The sequence below is a fragment of the Pteropus medius genome, unplaced genomic scaffold (assembly GCF_902729225.1).
Source record: "Pteropus medius unplaced genomic scaffold, Ma_sr-lr_union100, whole genome shotgun sequence".
In the NCBI taxonomy this organism is placed as follows: domain Eukaryota; kingdom Metazoa; phylum Chordata; class Mammalia; order Chiroptera; family Pteropodidae; genus Pteropus; species Pteropus medius.
In genome coordinates, this window is record NW_024346667.1 from 16,601,039 (window position 1) to 16,623,215 (window position 22,177).

Below are 22,177 nucleotides of genomic sequence, written 5' to 3' on the forward strand. Positions count from 1 at the left end.
AATAACAGTCTCAGATCTTTACAATGTCCCTTTGCACATGAGTTTGAAGGCCCATAGCAATATAATGTAATTACTATTTTAATTATTTTTAATTAATATTTTAATTATTAACCTATTAATTTGAGTAAAATGATTAATAAATCAAACGTTATTACACAATTAAAATAATGTCAAAGGAAATCTTTTATAATGTGTAAAATGCTCGTGATAAAGTATAATACCGTAGAAAGTCTCCAAGATGGTTCCCACCTCCTGGTATTACATCGTATAGTCTCCCACATTGTACCAGGGTGATACTTTCAAGATTAGGTTATAAAAGAAAGCAGCTTCTGTTTGTCTGTCTCTCTCCCCTCTCCCCTCTCCTCTCCTCCCTCTCCTCTTTTCTCCTCTCCTCTCCTCTCTTTCTTTTCCTTCCTCTCCCTCCCTCTCCCTCTCTCATTCCATCACTCATTCACTCACTCAGGCAGACCAACTTCCATATCATGTGAAGAGCTCTGTAGAGAGGCCTACCCAGTGAGGAATTGAGGCCTCCTTGCCAATAGCTACATGAATGCGGTTAGGAGCCAGATCTCCAGCCCTGTCAGATCACTGCCACCCCAGCTGACAACTTGACTACAACCTCATAAGAAACTCTGATCTAGAACCTCTTGGCTAAGCCACTCCTAGATTCTTGATCCTCAGAAACAGTGTAGGATAGGGTTTATTATTTTCGGCAGCTAAGTTTCAGGGTGATTTGTTACACACAACAGATAATTAACACTGCTAAATGAAAACCAGAAATGCATGATAGGAAATTTGCCAAAATAGTAGCAATTATCGCTAACTGATTAGTTGTGAGTAATTTTCATTTTTTATTAGTCTTCCTGTATCTTTTCCTGATTTTCTATATTTATTATATATCACTTTTTTAAAAACAGAAAAAAAATGAAAGAAAAAGGTTGTTTATTTGTTTTTTGTTTTAATACAAAGTGAAATTTAAAAGAGTTTCTTTCATTTTATTACCATGTGTGGGCAACAGGAATTTGCAGGGACAAAGATTAGCAGAGATGTAGAAAGAGAGACTGCAATGCCAGACAATATAATGTGGTTAAGAGTTTGAATCAAGTACTAAACTGAGATAACCGACCCAGATGAAAGCCAATTAGTGCTTTGAAAAAGTCTTCCTAATTTTGACAGAATTCCATACTTAGAGAAAAGTTGCAGAAATAGTACAAAATTTTCTTTATATTATCATTCCTATATTCCAAGTTTTTCCAGTTATGCCACATTTGCATTATAAGTAACGATATGTTTATCTCCTCTTCATAGCACTTGTCACTTTTATAATTCTATATGTCATTGTATAATTATTTGATTTTTGTCTTTCCAACTAGAACGTAATTTCCATGACTTTTTAAAAATTAAATTTATTGGATGATATATTGCTTAATAAAATTATATAGGTTTCAAGTGTACAATTCTGTAATACATCATTTATATATTGTACTGAGTTCATTACCCAAAGTCAATTCTCCTTTCATAACCATATATTTGACTTCTTTTGCCCTTTTCTACCTACTCTTCACCTCCTTCCCCTCTGGTAACTACTAAACCATGGTCTGTGTCTTTGAGTTTTTGTTTGTTTTTCTTGTTTATTTGTTGCTTTCAGTTTTATATTCCACATGAGTAAAATTATATGGTTCTCAACTTCTTCTGTCTGACTTATTTCTCTTAGCATAATCATCTCAAGACCTATCCATGTTGTTACAAATGACAGTGTTTATCTTTTCTTATGGCTGAGTAATATTCCACATCTTTTTTATCTAATCACCTACTGAAGGACATTTTGGTTGTTTCTGTGTCTTGGCCACCATGAGTAATGAACATAGGGATGCATATATCTTCACAGATAAATGTTTTCACGTTTTTCGGATAGATACCCATAAGAGGGATTCCTGGGTCATATGGTAGTTCTATTGTTAATTTTTTGAGGAATCTTCACACAGCTTTTCAGTGACTATACCATTTTATATTCCCACCAGAGATCCTGTTTCTCCACAACCACTCCAACAACTATTACTTGTTAAGTTGGTGACAGCCGTTCTGTCAGGTGTGAGGTGGTATTTCATTGTGGTTTTGATTTGCATTTCCTTAATAGCTAGTGAGGTTGAGCATTGGAAAGCCACTCCCTAAGGAATGAAACTAGACTACTATATCTCAGCATGCATTAAGATTAACTCAAAATGAAACAGACATAAATATAAGACCTGAAATAACAAATTGCATAGAAGAAAACATAGGCATTAAACTCATGGACCTCAGTTTTAGAGAGGATTTTATGAATTTGACCCCAAAGGCAAAGGAAATAAAAGCAAAAATAAATAAATGGGACTATATCACACTAAAAAGCTTCTGCACAGCAAAATAAACCATCAACAAAACAAAGAGGCAACCAACCAAATGAGCGATTATTTGCAAACAAAACCTCCAATAAGGAGCTGATATCCAAAATATATAAAAAAGTCAGACAATTCAACAACGAAAAAACAAAAAATCCAATTTAAAAATGGACAGAGGGCCTAAACAGACAATTTTCCCAAGAAGACATACAAATGGCTGACAGATATATGAGAAGATGCTCAACTCCATTACTTTTTATTTGCCATTTTTTCCTGGTGGTTTAAACTGGCTCATACATAGAAAATGCTCAATATTTTGTTTCATGAATGAATAAAGAAATGAAAGGAATGAGAGATCAAGAGAGAGTACATGCCTCAAATCTTAAAGTTATAAAAAAAAGTAATATGTGTTTTATTTGTTCCTATCAGCTAGGCAAGGCAGTAAGATTAAAGATGCAATGTTGAAATAAAATCCAAAAGTTATTTAAGGGCCATAAGAAACAGGGCAAAGTTGGACCCAGAAATAGCATTCAAAGCAAGAGTTTAAACAAAGTTTCCCTTTGAAGTAAGTTGTTTAAATTCCATATATTGTTTATAATGGGCTAGGTTATGCTACACTAACAAATTACCCAATTCTTAGCGTCTTAAACAAGAAAGACTTATTTCTAATTCACAGTACATGCTCAACACATGACTCTTGGTACTCAGCTGGGTACTTTATGTCACTCTCACTCCAGAACCCAGGCTAATGAAGAAAAGGGAGCGCTGAGAAGTCTTACCTCACCAACGAAATGCTCTGGCTTAACTGTGACATTTATCGTATCATTTCTGTTTTCAATTCATTATCCACAAGTAGTCATATAGGCCCATACAATCACAAAGGCACCAAGAAATATGATTCTACCACATACCTAGAGGACAGATAACTGGTGATATTTAGTAAATAGCACTAATGACTGCTAGCTTTGATGCACCTATTACATCTACTCAGCAATCTCTACAATAAACTGGTTTTATAAAGTGAACTAATGACCAACAATGAGAATTTCATAGAAATTCAACATAAAGTCATTGCTTATATAATTTTAAAAGGACATTTTCCATTCTTCTCATCCTTCTCACCTTTCTTCCATTTCTTCAGTGAGATCTCTAATCATCTCATAAATATTTAATAACAAAAAGGTAAAGCATAGTCTATGGCCATGCCATCCTGAACAAGCCTAATCTTGTCTGATCTCAGAAGCTAAGCAGGGTTGGGCCTGGTTAGTACTTGGATGGGAGACCACCTAGGACGACCAGGTTATGTAGGTGTAAAAAATAATAAAAAATAAGAGATTATAAACTGACAAGTTCTGTGTGATCCGTGAGGTCAACCAAGGGTTGCCTCACCTAAAAAAAAAAAAGGTAAAGCATAATTATTTGTTTGAAATTATTTTAGTATACTTACATTCATCCATTCAACAAATTTATAGCACACCTACATACCAATAGAATAAAATTTGCTCACCCTTAAACATTAGTCATAACAGCTTATAATTTCAACACTGCACCTTTAAACTAGATAATGGTGTGCTAAAACAAAAACACCAGTGTGGAGAATTCAAACTTTTAGTCTTAATCACATGTTCCAGATACAAGAGCTAAAGAAAATGGCCTTAATATTAATATTAGATTTCTGAGGATAACTTTCACTGCCAAAGCCTGATTATATAGTTCAAACCCAATAATACTAAACTAAATATAATAAAAACAGATCAGTTTACAATTATAATCTTGCTATCTATTGAATAATATTTGCAAGACACAACAAAAGCAACATCAAATCTTTTTTGGCTGTGACTAGGCAGTAAACAGAAATAAGAACTAGATTATATTTCAGATAATTTAAATAATGTGAAACAGAGGATAGGAGTTCTTCCAAATACTCCAGAGATTTTGTGAACTTTATTAAATCAACTGAATAATTCAGCTCTCACCTATATTAGAATTCCTTTAACTTCATTCCATGTGGATGTATTAGCCCTCTTGCAAGTGTGTAGTATGTGTCTGTGTGTGTGTGTCTGTGTGTGTGTGCACACTCATGCATGCAGATATCTAGAGAGGGGAATAAAGGAATAAAGAAAGCATAACAAAAGAGGGAGACTACACATATGTATGGATAGGGGGTATATGGTATATCTCTGTACATTCCTTCTTTAATTTTGCAGTGAACCTAAAACTGATTTAATATATAAACTTACTTTTTTAAAAGGAAGCAAAGATAAATTTTAAAAAGAAGGCACAATATACAATTCCAACTTTATGACATCATAGAAAAGGCAAAACTACAGAGACAATAAACAGGTCAGTGGTTATCAGGGACTGCAGTAGGGAGGAAGAGGGAGATGAACAGATGGAGCACAGGGCATTTTTAGGGCAGTGAAATCATTCTGTAAGATACTGTCATGGAGAATACATGACATTATGCATTTGCCAAAACTCAGAACTGTACACCAAGTTAACCCTAATGTAAACTATGAACTTTAGTTAATAATAATGTATCAATACTCATTCATGAATTATAAGAAATATACCACACTAACATAAAATGTTAAATTGGGGAAATTGTTTATGGAGCGGAGAGGTGAAGATAATGGGGGATGTGGGAGCTCTAAGTATTTTCTGCTCAATTTTTCTGTAGATCTACGGGTACTCTAAAAAGTAAAGTTTGCTAATGAAAAAGAAGGAAGAAAGGAAGGAAACAAGCAAGCAAGCAAGCAAGCATAATGCATCCAGGAAGAATCAAGGAAAAAATAAGAAAGCATTATAAACAAAAAACCAAGAGCCTAAAATAAGATGGTAGAAATAAGAACAGTCATAACAGTAGTCAAAACGAATGTGAATCAGCTAAAGGCCTATATTAATAAAAGCAAAAAGGCCATCAATATGTTTATAAGATATACCTAAATCAAACAAAACAGATATATTAAGATAAGGTAATAAATCAAAACATTCCAAACTAACACAAGCAGGATGAAAATAGAAGCGACTCTATTAATGTCAAAGTAGACATCAAAAAAAAAAAAGCCATTATTGGATTAAAGGGATAATTATTGATAAGAATTACAACCCACCAAAATAGTATAACAACCATAAACACTTTCACATCAAATGACATTGCACTGAGTTGAAAAAGCTGGCAGAATGCTCAAATTTGACATATCCACCCCCATACTTAGAAATTTTAACATACCTCTCTCAGAATTTGAATGAGCATTCAGGAAACAAACATGCAAATAAGGATATAGAAGATTTGAACAACCCAATTAAAAATTAATGCAATTATTTGACAAAATCCAGCATTCGTTTATGATAAAAAACTCTCAGCAACATGGGAATAGAGAGAATATACTTCAACATAGTAAAGTCCATATATGACACACAGGTAACATCATATTCAATGGGGAAAAGCTAAAAGCGTTTTCTTTAATATCAGGAACAAGACAATGATGTACATTTCACCGCTTTTATTCAACACAGTACTAGAAGTCCTAGCACAGTAGACAAGAAAAAGAAATAAAAGGTATTCAAATTAAAAAGAAAGAAGTAAAACTATCATTATTTGCAGATGATGCGATACTGTATACAGAGAACCCTTAGGATTCCACCAAAAAACTATTAGAACCGAAAATTGAATTCAGTAAAGCATCAAGACACAAAATTAATATTCAGAAATCAGGTGTACTGTATACTAATTGTGATTGTTTTTTTAACTTTTCTTTCTGATTGCACCAGTAACAAATTATCGGAAAGAGAATTTTTTTAAAAAAATCCCAGTTGGTATACAATTATATCAAAAAATAAATAAAATAAAATACCTAGGAATAAATTTAACCAAGGATGTAAAAGACATGTGCTCAGAAAATTATAAGACACTGAAGAAGAAACAAATAAATGGAAGCATATACCATGCTCAGGGTTGAGAAGAATTAACAATGTTAAAATGTCTTTACTGCCCAAAGCAATCTATACATTCAGTGTAATCCTCATCAAAATGCCAATGGCATCTTTCACAGAACGAGAACAAATAATCCTAAAAGTTATAGGGAACCATAAAAGGTACCAAATAGCCACAGCCATCTTGAAGAAGAACAAAGTCGAAGGTATCACGATACACATTATATCAAACTGTACTACACGGCTATAGTAATCGAAATGGCATGGTACTAGTATAAAACAGACATGCGGATCAATGGAGAATAGAGAACCCAGAATTAACCCATGCCTATGTGGTCAATTAATCTATGACAAAGGAGGCAAGAATATAAAATGGAGTAAAGACAGTCTTTTCAACAAATAGTGTTGGGAAAACTGAACAGACATGCAAAAAAATGAAACTAGACCACTTTCTTACACCATATATAAGAATAAACTCAAAATGGATTAAAGACTTAAATGGAAGACCCAAAACCATAAAACTCCTAGAAGAAAACATAAACAGTAAATTCTTTGACATTGCTCTTAGTAATATTTTTTTAATGTATGTCCTCAGGCAATGTAAACAAAAGAAAAAAGTAGGCAAATGGGACTATGTCATACTAAAAAGATTTTGCATAGCAAAGGAAACCATCAACAAAACAAAAATATCCTAATAAATGGAAGAAGATAGTCATCAATGATATATCCAGTAAGGGCTTAATATCCGATATTTATTTTAAAAACTCAATGACTTAACAACAATGACAAAAAAAAAAAAATCCAAACAATCCAATTAAAAAATGGGCAGAGGACCTGAATAGACACTTTTTCAAAGAGGACATACGATGGCCAATAGACATATGAAATGATGCTCAATGTCACTTATCATCAGAGTAACACAAATTAAAACCACAATGAGATGTCACTTCACACCTGTCAGAATGGTTATTATTAATAAATCAAAAAACAGCAATTGTTGGCAAGGATGTGGAGAAAAGGGAACCCTCACGCACTGTTGGTAGGATTGCAAATTGGTACAGTCACTATGGAAAACATTATGGAGGTTCCTCAAAAAATTAAAAATATAACTACCTTATGACCCAGCAATTCCACTTCTGGGTATTAATTCAGAGAAATCTGAAACACTAAATTTAAAAAGATATATGCACCCCTATGTTCACTGCAGCACTATTTACAATAGCCAAGATTTGTGCACGTCAATAGACTACTGGATAAAGATGTATATATACACGATGGAATATTACAGCCATAAAAAAGAATGAAGTCTTAACGATTTTTGACAACATAGACAAACCTAGAGGGTACTATGCTAAGTAAAATAAGTCACAAAGAGGAAGACAAATATATGATTTTCACTTACATGTGGAATCTAAAAAAGAAAATAAACAAACAAAACAGAAACAGACTCATAGATACAGAGAACGAACTGATGGTTGCCAGATGGAAGGATGGCTAGGGAACCCGGTGAAAAAGATGAAGGGATTAAGAAGTACACCAAGTGGTGAGGAAACTTAATCCCACTGAAATTCCTTTGGCTTTTGAGATTTTGTTTTTCCTTTTTTCTCCTTCTTCCTTCCCCTTTAATAAGAAGTCAACAAGAGCGTTTGCTGACTCCCATGAAGAGATGTGCCATCAAGGGGCCATCCCCAAGCCAAGGTTGCCTGTCCAGGGCTACATGGTCCTTTCTCACTGACCTCTGCCAGATAAGTCTCTAGATGTGGTGGAGAGAGTCGGCTCCTTCAAGAGATCATTTTGTTTTATTATTCTTGTTTTTAATTTTAACCATAGTGCACACACCAAGGAAGGTATCTTTAAAAACAAAACAAAACAAAAATATCCCTGAAATGTATATCTGGGATTATGATAAGGCAACTGAAGAAATGAAACCTCAGGTATCCTGCTTTAAGTTGTAACTCCCCTCCCCAGGAGATGGAGAATTGCTCTGGTGGATCAGTGTACAGATTTGTACCTAGTGTCATTTTTCTAGAAATTCTTTTGGGGTATGTAAGGAATCACTATGTATAAACTGACCAAGTGCTTCTATAGATAATGTCAAGGGAATAAATATTTGACGGGCCATAACTCAAATCTATTGGCTTGCCTTTATTACATGTAAATTTTGAATTATGTGACCAATGATTTGGGTTTTATTTTGTACTGCAGGGTTTGCCATTAATAATGATGAAGGCCCCTCTTATGGCACACTCCTATTTGTACCTCAGCAAATGCAAATTTTCCTTTCATTTGCCCTACAACCCTTTTGGTACACTTAGAAGGTGATTTCCTTTTTCACTGATGGTACTATTTCTTAGTATTTTAAACTGCAACATATTGTGCCTTGTAATCCTTTAAATTATTATTTCATGTATCTCCAAATAAAGGACACTCGTCTCACATTCGTTAGGAATCACGTCGCTGCTAATCCTGAACCAGTTATGCTGTTCTTTCCAGTACGATTTCCTGTTCCACCTCGTAGTGAAATCTGCATGTCATCTTTCCCATCCAAAAAAGACTGAATGCTTACAGGAATAAATTTTATTACACTTAAATAACAATTTAATGAAAAATGTAATCCTAACGAAACTTTTTTTGAAGAATTTGATACATTTTTTTTCTCAATAAAAAAGAATAGTCATTGTGGTAGGGAAGAAACTAACCTAGCAAATAGTAAAACATGCCCAAAGCTACAGTAATTTTAAAGGTGTGACATTACCAGAGGAAAAAGAAAATAGATCAAAGAAATAGAATAAGGAGTTCAGAAATGGACACATGTAAATGGAAATCTAGTGTATAAAAAGTGTGATATTCAAATCAGTATGAGAAAAATGGATGTACTGGTTACCTTTTATGGAGAAACACATCCCACCCAAAAATGCAATACATTAAAATAACAATCAATTAATTCATGATTTGGTGGTTTTTCAATTTGGGCTAGAGTAAGCTGGGTGGGTTTTGGGGTCTGAGTCAGGCTTGACTGATCTTGACTCAGCTTGCTCCCGGGTCTGCAGTCAGCTGGTAGGTCGACTGGAGCTAACTGGTTTTAAATGGCCTCATTCATATATCTCATGATTCACTGGGAAAAACGGAGTAGAGTAAGCCACATGTCTCTTATTCGGCAAGTTAATTTGGGCTTGTTGTACAGAGCAGAGTTCCAAAAGCAGCAAACAGTAAGCCTCAATACACAGAAATTTTCAAGTCTCTGCTTACATCATGTTTGCTCTTGTCCCACTGGCCAGAGCAAGTTCTACATCCAAGCCCAGAGCCAGTGGAGGAGAACACTACCAAAGAAGAGCTTGGCTACAAGGAGGAGTGAGCAAAGCAGGGCCATTACTGCCATCAATAGCCATAATGAATTATTCATTAATACAGGAGGCAGGAAAAATCTAACCATTTGGGTGGAAGGTAGGTTAGATTACTATTTTATAACCAAATAAATTCAGAGTATTAAAAATTAAATGTAAAAATTATCATTTTAATAACAAAGCTGACAAATGATGATGTGGAGAAAGTATTTATAACATATATTCAAAGAATTAAAAGCCATAGTATAAAAGAGATCATAGAAATAAATAAGAAAAAGAAAACACCTCTGTTAAACCAGTGGGGGAAATTATAAATGGATAATTCATAGAAGAAATGTAAATGGACATTAATCAAAAGAATATATGCCCAACTTCAGTAATAATCAAAGAAATACAAATAAAACCAAAACCAAGGTATCGATGTGTGTCAACTATTTTGACAAAATTTAATGGTTAATGTCAAGTGCGGAAGAGTATGTGGGAATAGAATGTAAACTCACATAAAATTTCTAAAGAGCAAATTAGCGCTCTATACCAAAAATGTTCATTTACATACCCTTTGATCCATAAATTTAATTTCTGAGAATTTATCCAAAGAATAGGTATAAAAGTAGATAAAATATATGTATAAAAATGATATATGACAGCCCATTTTTATAAAAACTAAAAATTAGAAACAACTTCTCCATTAATACAATTAAATCATGAGGTCTGTAGGCAATACAATACTATGCAGCATTCAAATGCATACAATAGATCTTTATGTATTGCTACAGAAAGATATCCATGGTAGTTTATTGAAAGACATATGTAAATTAAAGAAAATATGACCCAAGTTAAGTGTAAATTTTTGTCATTTGCATAAAAAATTATAGAAGAATATTTACCAGACTGCGAGGTTTTTTTTATTTCCTCTATTCTGTTCACAATTTTTTAACAGTAATAAGCTGTCAATAAATATATTTTTGCAATGCAATTAAAAATATTATTGTGCTTTTAAAAAAATCATCTCAAAGAATTCTTTGACCACAAATATTTTTATGCTACAGAATTCTGGAAATTCTGGAAATGTAGTTAAAAGTTTGTGAGCTCTAAAGACAGGAAGCGTGATCATGGACAATGCAGAATGCTACTCCTAGTAACAATGGAGAACATAAAATTTTGAAGGTCTCAAAGAAGAGAGGTCATTAGAAGAAAAGATATTTAAAGCAGAGTATAAACTAAAGTCTCATGAGAGCAAGAATCATTCAGTGGGCCTGAAATGAAATGAAACTGGTAAGATTAAGAGAGAAAAGAAGGTACGTTAGGAATCCAGTCTTCCACTGGTCTGTCTATATTCTGTAAATCTGTGTCATCTTTGAGTGCCAAATTTTCATGCATCTCTGTAAAAGCCAATTAAGAGTTACATAAGTAAACTAAACAAAAATCTGTGGCCCTAACTAATGCTTGAAGTCATTCTGCACTTTCATTAATGCCAGAGCTGATTTCAGCAATGAAATTCTCTCTCTCTTCACAGAGGAGGGTGAGGGTTTGCAGCAGAGGCCAACAATTACATTCTTCTAATTGCTTAGGCACAGGTCCACAATGACCAGATTGTTAATTTACAAATTTGGAAATAATTGCCATGAGGAAATTAAGGCTTCATAGGTCAAGTTAACAAAGGGCCAAATTCAATGACATTTATTAAACATGAAAATGTTTTTTAGATGAGGAAGGTGTGCTATTTGGCAAACAGGATGAACTGATAGTGACCCAAAATGGCTATTTCATTTTGAAGATGCATTTGAATCTCTTGTGCTTCTATCTTATCATTTCTCAAATAGAAATACTGTTCATTTGTAAGTGCTATCTCACATTTAAGGATTTCACAGAAAAAAATGTGTGGTAGAAAAAACATAGATTTTGGAATCTGAATCTGCATCCCAATATCCTCTTCTGAAAAATGGGTAAAGTATTATTCACTTCATAGGATGCTATGAGGATTAAATGAGATGATATATAGGTAGAGTTTAGAATGTTATAAATATTTAGTAAATATTTTTCTTTCCATTCCCTTCCTCCGGCCATTCATTCTTACTTCCTTATGTGACTTCCAGGGTCTTCTCTGGTTGTTCACACCTTTCAAAGCCCTGCTCAAAACTCACCTCCTACTCCAAGTTACTTTTCCTTCTCATCTAGTGTCTGTACCACATGAGTTACTTGCATGCTTGGAGGATGAGGGGAAAAGTTGCTGGTTCACTTACAGTTATGAAATGAGCTCCCACTCTGTCGCCAACAATTTCCTCGTCTCTTCAACTACATTAGAAGTTCTCATGCTCTGGGACATTATCTTAAATTTCTTTGTCTCCCCCAACAGTACCTAGCATATAGTAATATGTAATAATTAATCATGGGCTTACATTGCTTAACCGAGAGATTTTATGTAAGGCATCCAAAATGTTGTCATAAATGTTTTAAAGGCAATTTGGTGCATGAATGTCAATTACGAGCACCAGTGCTCTATGGATAGTTTCTGAAGGAAGGAAGAAGCCAGTCTTTAATCTGTTCTCATGAAATGATATTCATATCATGATCTTCCAACATAATTAAATGTTTCTCAAAATAATCTCCTATGTGTTTCTGAGGCTTGAACTCCAGTTCTATTAGATTTACACAAAAGCACCATATACTAATACTTCTTTCAGGTGATGTGTCGGATAACATGTTTTTGTATAACTGAAGAACCAATATGTATGTTTTTGAATATATGGTTAACTTAAAAATATACTTTGACTTAAAAAGTAAATTGTTGAACATATAAACTTTGACTTAAAAAAGATGAAAGTTTTTAAATTCACTTTCAAAAATTATATTTTTGCAAATTTTATGTATTAACCAGAAATCTTTGTTTTCTCTTAACCTGATGTAAAAGACAAAAAGAGCAATCCAGGCATTGTATCAATATTTTATCATTGTATAACAGCTATATCTCACAGAGAAACAGCTTTTGTCCTCTGGCAGTAGAATGATTTTAAATTTACTCTTATTACCTGGATGTTTAATTTTTTAGTTTTACATTTTCTATTCATGCCATAAATGATTAAGAGTGGATACTACACAGATAAATTTGTGTAACCATATGATAAACAGTATAGAGGTTACTCAAAAAATTAAAAATAGAACTACCACATGATCCAGCAACTACCCACTGCTGAGTAGTTATCTGAAGAAATTTGAAATGAAATAAGCAACCTTATGTTCATTGCAGCATTATTTACAATAGCCAAGGTATGGAAGCAACCTAGGTGTCTATCAACAGAGGAATGAATAAAGAAGATGAGATATATATATATATATATATATACATATATATATATATGTATATATATATATATATATATATATATATATATATATATATATGGATATATATATATATACCTATATATATTCCTATATATATTCCTATATATATATAGGAATATTACTCAGCCATAAAAAGGAATGAAATCATGCCATTTGCGACAACATGGATGAACCTACAGGGTACTAAGGTAAGTGAAATAAGTCAGAAAGAGAAAAATAAATAGGATATGATTTTTACTGATATGCGGAATCTAAAAAACAAAATAAATTAACAAATAAAACAAACAAACTCATAGATACAGGAGCAAACTGATGATTATTAGCTGGGACTGGGGTTGAAGCAATGGCAAAAATGGTGAAAGAGATTAAGAGCACAAATTGCCAGTTACAAAAATAGTAATGAGGATGTAAATTACAGCATAAGGAATATAGTCATTAATATTGTAATAACTGTATATAGCACCAGATGGATACTAGACTTATGATGGTGATCACTTCATAAGGTAAAAAGTGTCTAATCGCTGTGTTGTACTCCTGAAACTAATATAATATTGCACATTAACTATAATTTTAAATTTTTTTCAAAAAAAACACATTTAAAAAAGAGTGGATACTACAATAGAATAATTTTTAAAAACCAAAAACATTTTTTTTAAAAAAAAGTGGATACCACCAAGACTACTCCAGAACATTTCATGTTGACTAGCCCTCAGCTAGGACACAGAAAAATAAGCATTCAGCCACTTCAAATAATTGAATGACTTTTTGTTACGTGATGGGAATAATTTCTGCAAGCAATATCTGAGACAATGAACAGCAGCAAATCCCTGTTGAAACGACAAAGATCTGAGACCAGACTAGAATGGAAAAATAAATTGGAAGAGTAATGCAGTAATTCAAACCCAGTTCCTATTAATTGTTTCAGCATTTATGTTTTCAAAAAGAAGAAAAAGTGTGTAGAGCATGTGAGCAGTCAGAAATCAGATGAGCTCTGTTGAGATGAGCACAACTGTAGTATTCTGGGGTGTGTCAAAGACTCAGACAATAGAGTTGGGAAGCATTTGGTAATCAAGAAGGAATGTTTAAAAACACACATATATAAACACAACTGGGGTGTGGTTGAAATAACCTAGACTGGGCATCAAAAGGTCAAACGTCACTCTGGTCTTGATAACCCCTCTGAGGCTTATTTCTTCCTCTGCAAAATAAAGGAAATAATATCTGCAGCACTGAATTGAGAGGAGTAAATGCGTCCTTGGGAAAACCCTTTATAAACTCTAAAATTTCCATATACAGTATTGCTTTGGGTTTCTAAGTTATCTGCAGGCCCCTATCTGCTCCTCCGGCCCCCTTTCTTCCCACTCCAAAGATGGGTCAGGGTTAAAGGCAAGGGTATTTTATTGGCTCTTGGTGCTAAGAAGTGGAGCTTTCTCTGTGAAAAGCTGAAGGCCGGATCAACAGGAGTACAGTGAATTATCTCTGTTGATCTGCATACCTTAATTCCAGGTATGCATCTTAAATTTTCATTAGCTTTTTAAGCAGCCAAATCAGTTTGACAGTTTATATTGAACTTGCATTCATACACAATTATAGACTTTCCTTTTTCTAAAAATCACTAATTGTTATTTTATACTTAGTCTGATATTTAAAACCAATGTGCACATTTTTATCCCTGTTAGTTAAATTGTAAACTGTTGACTTCACACCTTGGGTCCAGCTTGCTGACATCTGGCATCGTAAGTATTAGCCCACCTTCCTAAATTTGCATCACCCGTGAGAGGTAGCATCCTCCCTGCAGAAGCTTGAAATTAAATAAAGTGGTAAACTTGGTTTGGTAAACACTCCACCCTGAATAGCCCTCTTGGAGATTAATAATGCACATTATCATACTAAAATTTCTGATAGTCTATAGTAAAGAAATCTAATTAACTGTGTTTAACCTTATATTTCCCAATTTTTTTGACCATGGGACACACAAAATTAGGAAATTTTGGTATTAATAGGGATTTGGAGATACTATGTTGCCATTAAAAGAATAAGGTAGACCTATTTGAACTAACATGGAAACATCTTCAAGACATATTTTTAAGTTAAAAAAAAAAAGCAAGACCAAAACAATAAGCATAATCTAACTGCACTTTAGATAAATAATATATGTGTATATGCACATAAACACCTAAGCAAGTATATGTATAAAAGGCTATAATGATAAATATCTACTGCTTTTAGTGGTGACATCTAGAAATAGGTATAAAACCTACTGGAATGGTGATGAAAGTCAATAAACAAGGCTTTGTGAGGTGAGTTAAACAGATTTGAAACATTTGGTGGAAAATATCTCCTACACGGTTTACTCAAATAAAAATATGGGTACAATGCAGTGTAATTTTTACAATCTGCCCTGACTGACATGATAAGGTGATTAAAATGTAACCTGAAAGAATTATTAAAGATTAAAATAAGAGAACATTGTAGAGCAGTGCAAAGAACTGACTTTGATGTTGGTTAGTTCTGGGTTCAAATCCAGAATCCTCCATTTTCTTTTTAAGCTTCAGTTTCCTTGTTTAAAAAAGAAGGAGAAAAATAAAGAGTAAAATATCTGGCTCAAAATTTACATTTAACATTTTCCCCTTACAACAAATTCCTGAACTGCTTTTGGGAGCAGGCTAGAAGTCTGAGAAAAATTAAAACTGTCAGAAATGAAACCAAAAGATGGGCTTGAAATCCAAGAAAAGCCACTTCGGGTTTCTTCTAAGCAAATATTAATATTAACAACTCTATTTACTAGCGAGCATGAGGAGAAGAGGTCCTGACAGAGAGACTTAAAGTTGTGCTCTGTGGTCCTGGCTTGTAACAACTGAGTCCTTACAGAGGCAGCTGAGCTGTTCTGGCCCCAGAAACACTATTCCCAAGAAATTAGAGCCAATGATTTCAGAGCCACAGCAGCTACACAAGGTGCGTTTATGAGAACACTGTGTCTTAAAGGATTCTTAACAGATACACAATGTCTTTCACAGGCTTTTAGGAACATAATGAGATGAGTCACTAAACTAGAAGGATGAGAAAGAATCTAAGACAAGAAAAAGGACTGAAGTTTGTAAATGACCTAGGCATGGAGGCAGTAAGAAGTACTGCAAAGTGGTCATAGGTTTGGGACTTCAAGGAGTGCCAGCCAAAAATCATGAGGAAAAAAAATAAGATTTCAGGAAAGTGAATAACAATGGATATTTGTAAGTTCTAAATTTTAAAAAACAATGGATTTACCTCATTTAGCATCATCTACAAGGGTAATGTCTTAAGGTGGACAGACTTGACCTTTCAGTGATTTTTATCAGCCTCTGGGAATCCTACTGTAAACTCCTTAAAAATATAACTTTGTTACAGTAAAGAAGAATATCACTTCCAGGTATTCAGTAAATTGCATGTAATTTCCACAGGAAAAGTTGTGTTCTGGCTGTGGAGGTGGAGCCGTGTTGCCAGGGAACAAGGTGGTATCAGGGATGAGTCCCTCATAATCAGCCTCCATAAGTGCCCCTTGTGATGAGGGGGGGTGTGCTGCCAGCACCAACAATTCTAGGGAGGCAACTGGGTATACATCACTCCAGTCGAGGATTTTTCATAACACATTTTTAAGCTGGCTAGTCCCTCTTATGTCCAAGTAAAGCACCTATAATCTACAGTCAGCACTGCTGAGGGGAAATATTTTGCCATCTCCTGGTCTCCATGGACAGGATTTTCCCTAAACCTCTCTCCACTTACTTCCTCTGCTGTTGGTAAATTTGGAAAAATATATCTGATCTATAGCTTAGCTCCACTCCCTTCTCCTCAGAGGAAACCCACCCTTCTGCCCTTCCTGCCTCCCCACTTATTAGTACTTCTCTGCCTTAGTATTTGCCCAGGTAGAGACATCGGCCGTGGTCTGGACTGCCAAGGTCCAGGTGGGTAAATCAGATTAATCCTGCAGTTCAGTTAAGAGAACCATTTGACTCCTTGTTAATCATATCCTCCAACACGACCTCTACTTATAATAAAGAGGATTTCTTTAGACTTCATACATTTTTTAATTGGTTAAATTATTAAAGACTGGGTGGAAAACGTGGGTGCATTGATTGAAAGCCCCTCAGAAATCCTAACAAGTGTGTTCAAATGTGATGAATTTAACTCTAGCCCAAATATCACACAATTCAGATTCCTGACCTGTCTTTGGTGGGCTCCAAGAGGTCTGTGGACCCCCCAAAAATGTATACAAACCTGTAAGGGCATTTTTCTGTATTTAAGGTTAAGAAACACTGCCTAATTACTGACAGCAATAAAAAAAATTCTACATAAATCATGCAAAAATCCTCTTTATTATTTATATCTGGCTTATAGCAGTCAGTTTTTGTTTTTGGTTTTTATGATAGTTCTTTGGCTAATTCATTACTATCTTTAGGATAAATAAAATCAAGAGATTTTCCTTAAGTTTAGAGAGTTTGTTCAGTTGTGTGTGTGTGTGTGTGTGTGTGTGTGTGTGTGTGTTGTAAAGAAAGGCCAGATATTGAATAGGTAGCTGCAAACTAAAAATTTACCATGCAGATAGAGAGAATAAAAGACTCCAAATTTCACAGTCTTGACTATGGGATAAAATATAATTATATACACACATATACACATATACATGCATATGTATGTATATGTACACAAAAAGTACCCCAGAAAAGTGCAAAAAGTGTCCTGTAAAAAACTGCAGTCTTCATCATGGGCAGGTCTAGATTCCATGATTGAGAAATTAATGTAATTAATTACGTCGACCAGTGAAAACCCGAGGAGAACCAACAGAAGCAAACCCCAAATTAGTCAATAAACCCAAAGCATTTGAGTTGCTCACATTAAAAATAAACCAAGCTAAAAATGAGCCAAACATTAAAAAATTACAAACCTCACAAAGAAGAAATCTGTCCTAAGGGAGAGTCAGCATATGCAACCACAGGAAAATTAACTCCTCCAAGAACCCAAGATGGTAGAACAATCTGCGAAACTATACAATCAGTATGTCAGAAGTTATTGAAGAAGGGATAATAATAACTAATATTTATTTAGTGCTTAATTTGTAAAAATATAGTCACTGACATTAACAGAGAGGTTAAATGGCTCAGATCAGTTTGAAGAAATTAGTAGAAAAGGTACACTATGGCTTCTTCAAATAATCACCAAAGGCTAAAGACTGTGGGTGATGCTGGTGCTTAGGACAAGCAGAGAGGACAAGGATAGAGACAGGAATTGGTTTTGGATACCAAGCTGGGTCTTCTGGTCAATGACATGATAATGAAGTTCCTAGAGGAGAGCTCTCTCATTTCCTCCCTTGACTTCTTCTTGGGGACATTTCTTGAGGATGAGGTAGTAAAAATGTCTCCCTTTCAGAGACATGAAAGGAGTAACTAGCAAACCAGTTCCAAGCTATCCTTGGCTAGTGGAAATCATAATGACTCATTGATCTAGATGTTGAATGCTCCAAGGAATCCATTCATGGGTGTCATCACCTGGGCAAGGCATGCATTATCTGAGGCAAGACTACTTAGGAAACAAAGCAGCGAACCTTACTCCCTCCTTGCAACCGTGGCCCAGCGTCTGTGCTTATGCATCTGGTCCCTTCCTTCCATAGTGGCAATTTCTCTGTCCCTTCTCCCAACTGGCTGCTGCTAATCAACGATGTTTTGCTGCCTTGGGTAGCTTGGCTAAAGCCTTTAATGCCATCTCCAAGGCACAGCACAACTTTCACACTCTGACCTAGGAAGAGACAACACTAAGTCTCCTGATCAGAAATTCCCTGATCATGTTATGTATTTATTTATTTATTCATTCATTCATTTATTTCTTTATTTTTCCCTGATCATTTTAAAGGTCCACACCTGGTGTCATTGCAGAGCACTCACGATTCTGCTGCAGCCACCACAATGTTTTTTAGACCAGCAAAATAAAATGAATTAAATCTAAGAGAGAAAAAAAAAAACCTAGATGTACCAGGCAAGAGTTAAACAACATAGACTTTTTTGGGGAAAAAAACAGTAGGAAAGGAAAGATCGATAAAAATTATTAAAAGGAAAATTTCACCACGAAGGTAAACCAATCCCAAACCTGTGTGAGCCTAAAATAGAGCTTCAAATTTTTCAAAGTGAAAATTGACAGAATTACAAAGAGAGAAAAAACAAATCTACAGTCTCAGAAATTTTATATATCTCTGTCAACAACAGATAATTTAAACAGTCAATAAAATAAATGATATGTAAGAATTGAAAAATATTAAATTCGCAACTCCCAAATAATCCCCTTTGGAGAAAAGACTAAGTCCTCTCCCTGCCTTATGAAGAATTGTCCTGAGAGAAAACTGAAAAACAACCAGACTCCATGGGGACCAGCTAAATGAGGCCAGTTTTACCTTGCGCCTGAGAAAAAGTCAGGACTAGAAACCCTGTCGGGGCTTTAAGAAACAACACAAAAAAGAAAGCTGAGAGCCCAGTTTGACACTGTAGAGAAAGGATACTGACCACAGCACTTAAAAGCGGGTGGGCATTCCTCAAGCTAGGTACTCACAGACTCCAGGGAACTAAGTTTCCAGACTCAGTGGAACAGACAGCTAAGGGAAAGGCAATGGGCTTCAGGATGACCGGTCTTATCTGGTAGAAGTTTAATTAGGCCATATTAGATGATTTTGACATTCAAACCAAACCTGGTTGGTCATCAGAATAGAGCAAATGCTTCTGGGAAGGGAGAATTTCGAACTTTTGCAGATCAAATTGAAGACTCCCATCCTCCCATTTCTATTCCCTAACCAGGCTTACAGGGAACAACAGACTTTCACAAAGTAGAGACTTTAGTTCTTAACACACCATAGCCTCCCTCTTTGTCGGTTCACCCCAGCTAACCTCCTAGAACACCTCGCTTTATAGCCAAGAAGAAACTAATGTGCTATTAGAACAGTCTCTAAATAGATTTTGGGATTAATAACTCAACTGGATTAATTCTGTTGTTAAGAATCCCAAAGATATGGGAGGTTCGTTTTTCAGATGAACGGTAGGTAGAAATAAAGTCTGGAGTCCCTACTCCCACACACACAAACTATGTGTCTCCAAACTCAGGTTACAGGAAATGAGGGCAGAGAGATTAAATGTCTGGTTTAGCCAGTGAGCTGCATCTCCAAAACTAGAACTCCATGGTCCCTGAGCCACTTCCTCTGTAACACACTGTTGCATTATTTCCTGTTTTTCCACTCAAGCTAATCATTATATGAAATTTGGAAAACAATGACCAGGCTGAAGAATGTAAAGTTTTCAGGTAACTAAGGACGTTGTTTATAAAGAGAATGCAATTATTAAATATTAAAATATTTCCTCATATATAAAATAGATATGAACTTCAACTATTAGGATTAATATCTTGCTTCATATTGCATTTGGCTGATAGTTTCATCAAAACCTGATGTGTTTTGAGTGAGGTATGCTGAAGGTTTTTTTTTGTTTTTGGGTTTTAAGTTTTCAACAAAGCTACTTGAAATGGCAAGAAATGAGTCAATCAATAAACAAACCAATCCAGAAGCTATATGTTTTTGTCAGAGCATTAAAATATACATTTATTTATAATTTTAATAAAATGTAATGGAAATAAGATACTTTTCATAAGAATTAAGGCATTTAATTTCTTGTGTAAAGGGCTAAACTAAAGATATATTTGTTACAGCAGATGGCTTGTTCTGCTGTATATTAGTTTGTTATATGTTCATTTCTGCTATTTGTTCATTTTTATGTTCTACAGCAGAGATTGGTAAATTTTTTCTGTAAAGGGCCAGATAGTAAGTATTTCCAGCTTGATAAACCATATAATCTCTGTTGCAATTAATCACCTCTGCTATTGTAACAAGGACAGCCATGGATGATATGTAAACACATGAGCATAGCTAGAATTGGGAGTAGGCTGTAGTTTGCCAGATGTCTGCTCTACAGTACAAACCATATTGTGTGGCAAGATAGGACGGCTTACCAAGTGAAGTATATAATTTAAACCAGTTGATTGATATTTTTGTATGCAATTAAATTTATTTCTTCTTTTTATAACCTATTTGTATGGCTTATTTCACTCAGGAGAGTATAGACCCTTTTGATGATGGGTACAATACTTTATTAATTTAGTATGCTCCCTGAACTTCACACCAGGCAAAATGTCCCAGAGAAAATATAGCATGGGCTTCACTGTCAAACCCATCAGAATTCAAATTCTGTTCTTGCCATTGATTATCTGTGTGATGCTGGACAAATTATTGACACTGCATCTCCATTTCTTCACCTGTGAAAATGGAGATAATATCTACTTCATAGCGAGGATTTATTTAATACAGATTAAGCATTTTTATAAAATTCCAAAATATCAAAAATCACTAAACTGGTGACTCAACCAATGGAAGGCCTTGCATTTTTCTTAATAAATTTCTCTTTAGAATGATGCTTGAGAAAGGGTACCTGTATCTGGTCACAGACAAATGACAGTAAAAATTCTCCTGGCTCCCTTCAGCTTAAAATATGTTACCACATGTGGTGGTAGTAACTGTTTCTACTCACATCCACAGAAGGTAATTGTTTGCTTTCTAAGATGATGCAACAGTTTCTGCTTGCCATTTTTGTATAAACACTTATTCAACATGGACTCAAAGGGCTAATACAAACTTAAAACCAATTTATTTGGGGTGCAACTCCTTAACGATCCACTGATAGAAGAAAGTTTGTTCTATGGTAATCACCGTGATTTACTGGGCATCTTGGTTTATAGTATTGCAGAGTTTACAACCCCAATATTACAAGGTCAGAGGCAAGCAACAAGCAATGAAAGCAATGTTCCAGGCTTTGTCTGCTTGCTGATTATTAAGATTAAATGGCATTATGTAGCTAGTACTCTTCCAATTAAAATGAAAACAAACAAGGTGAGTTTCAATATCTAAAACACTAGAAGTATGTTATTTTAGTTAGGATAATGATGATCCAAACACCAAGGGCCACATGGCCGAGGTCAGAGGTCATACTGCCACAAAGCCAAAGGACAGACATTAAAAGGATGCTTGATCAATGAGAACATTCTGCCATGGTTTTGTTTTTCTTCTGATTGTTATAGAAGAGATTAAGTGAAATCTGAGAAAACGAGCCTTCTGGT

General features: G+C 34.7%; 1 pseudogene; it reads left to right on the forward strand.

The window, feature by feature from the left end:
• The first annotated feature begins 3,570 nt into the window (after positions 1–3,570).
• On the forward strand, positions 3,571–3,689 carry LOC120613659 (uncharacterized; annotated as a pseudogene).
• Positions 3,690–22,177: the final 18,488 nt, after the last annotated feature.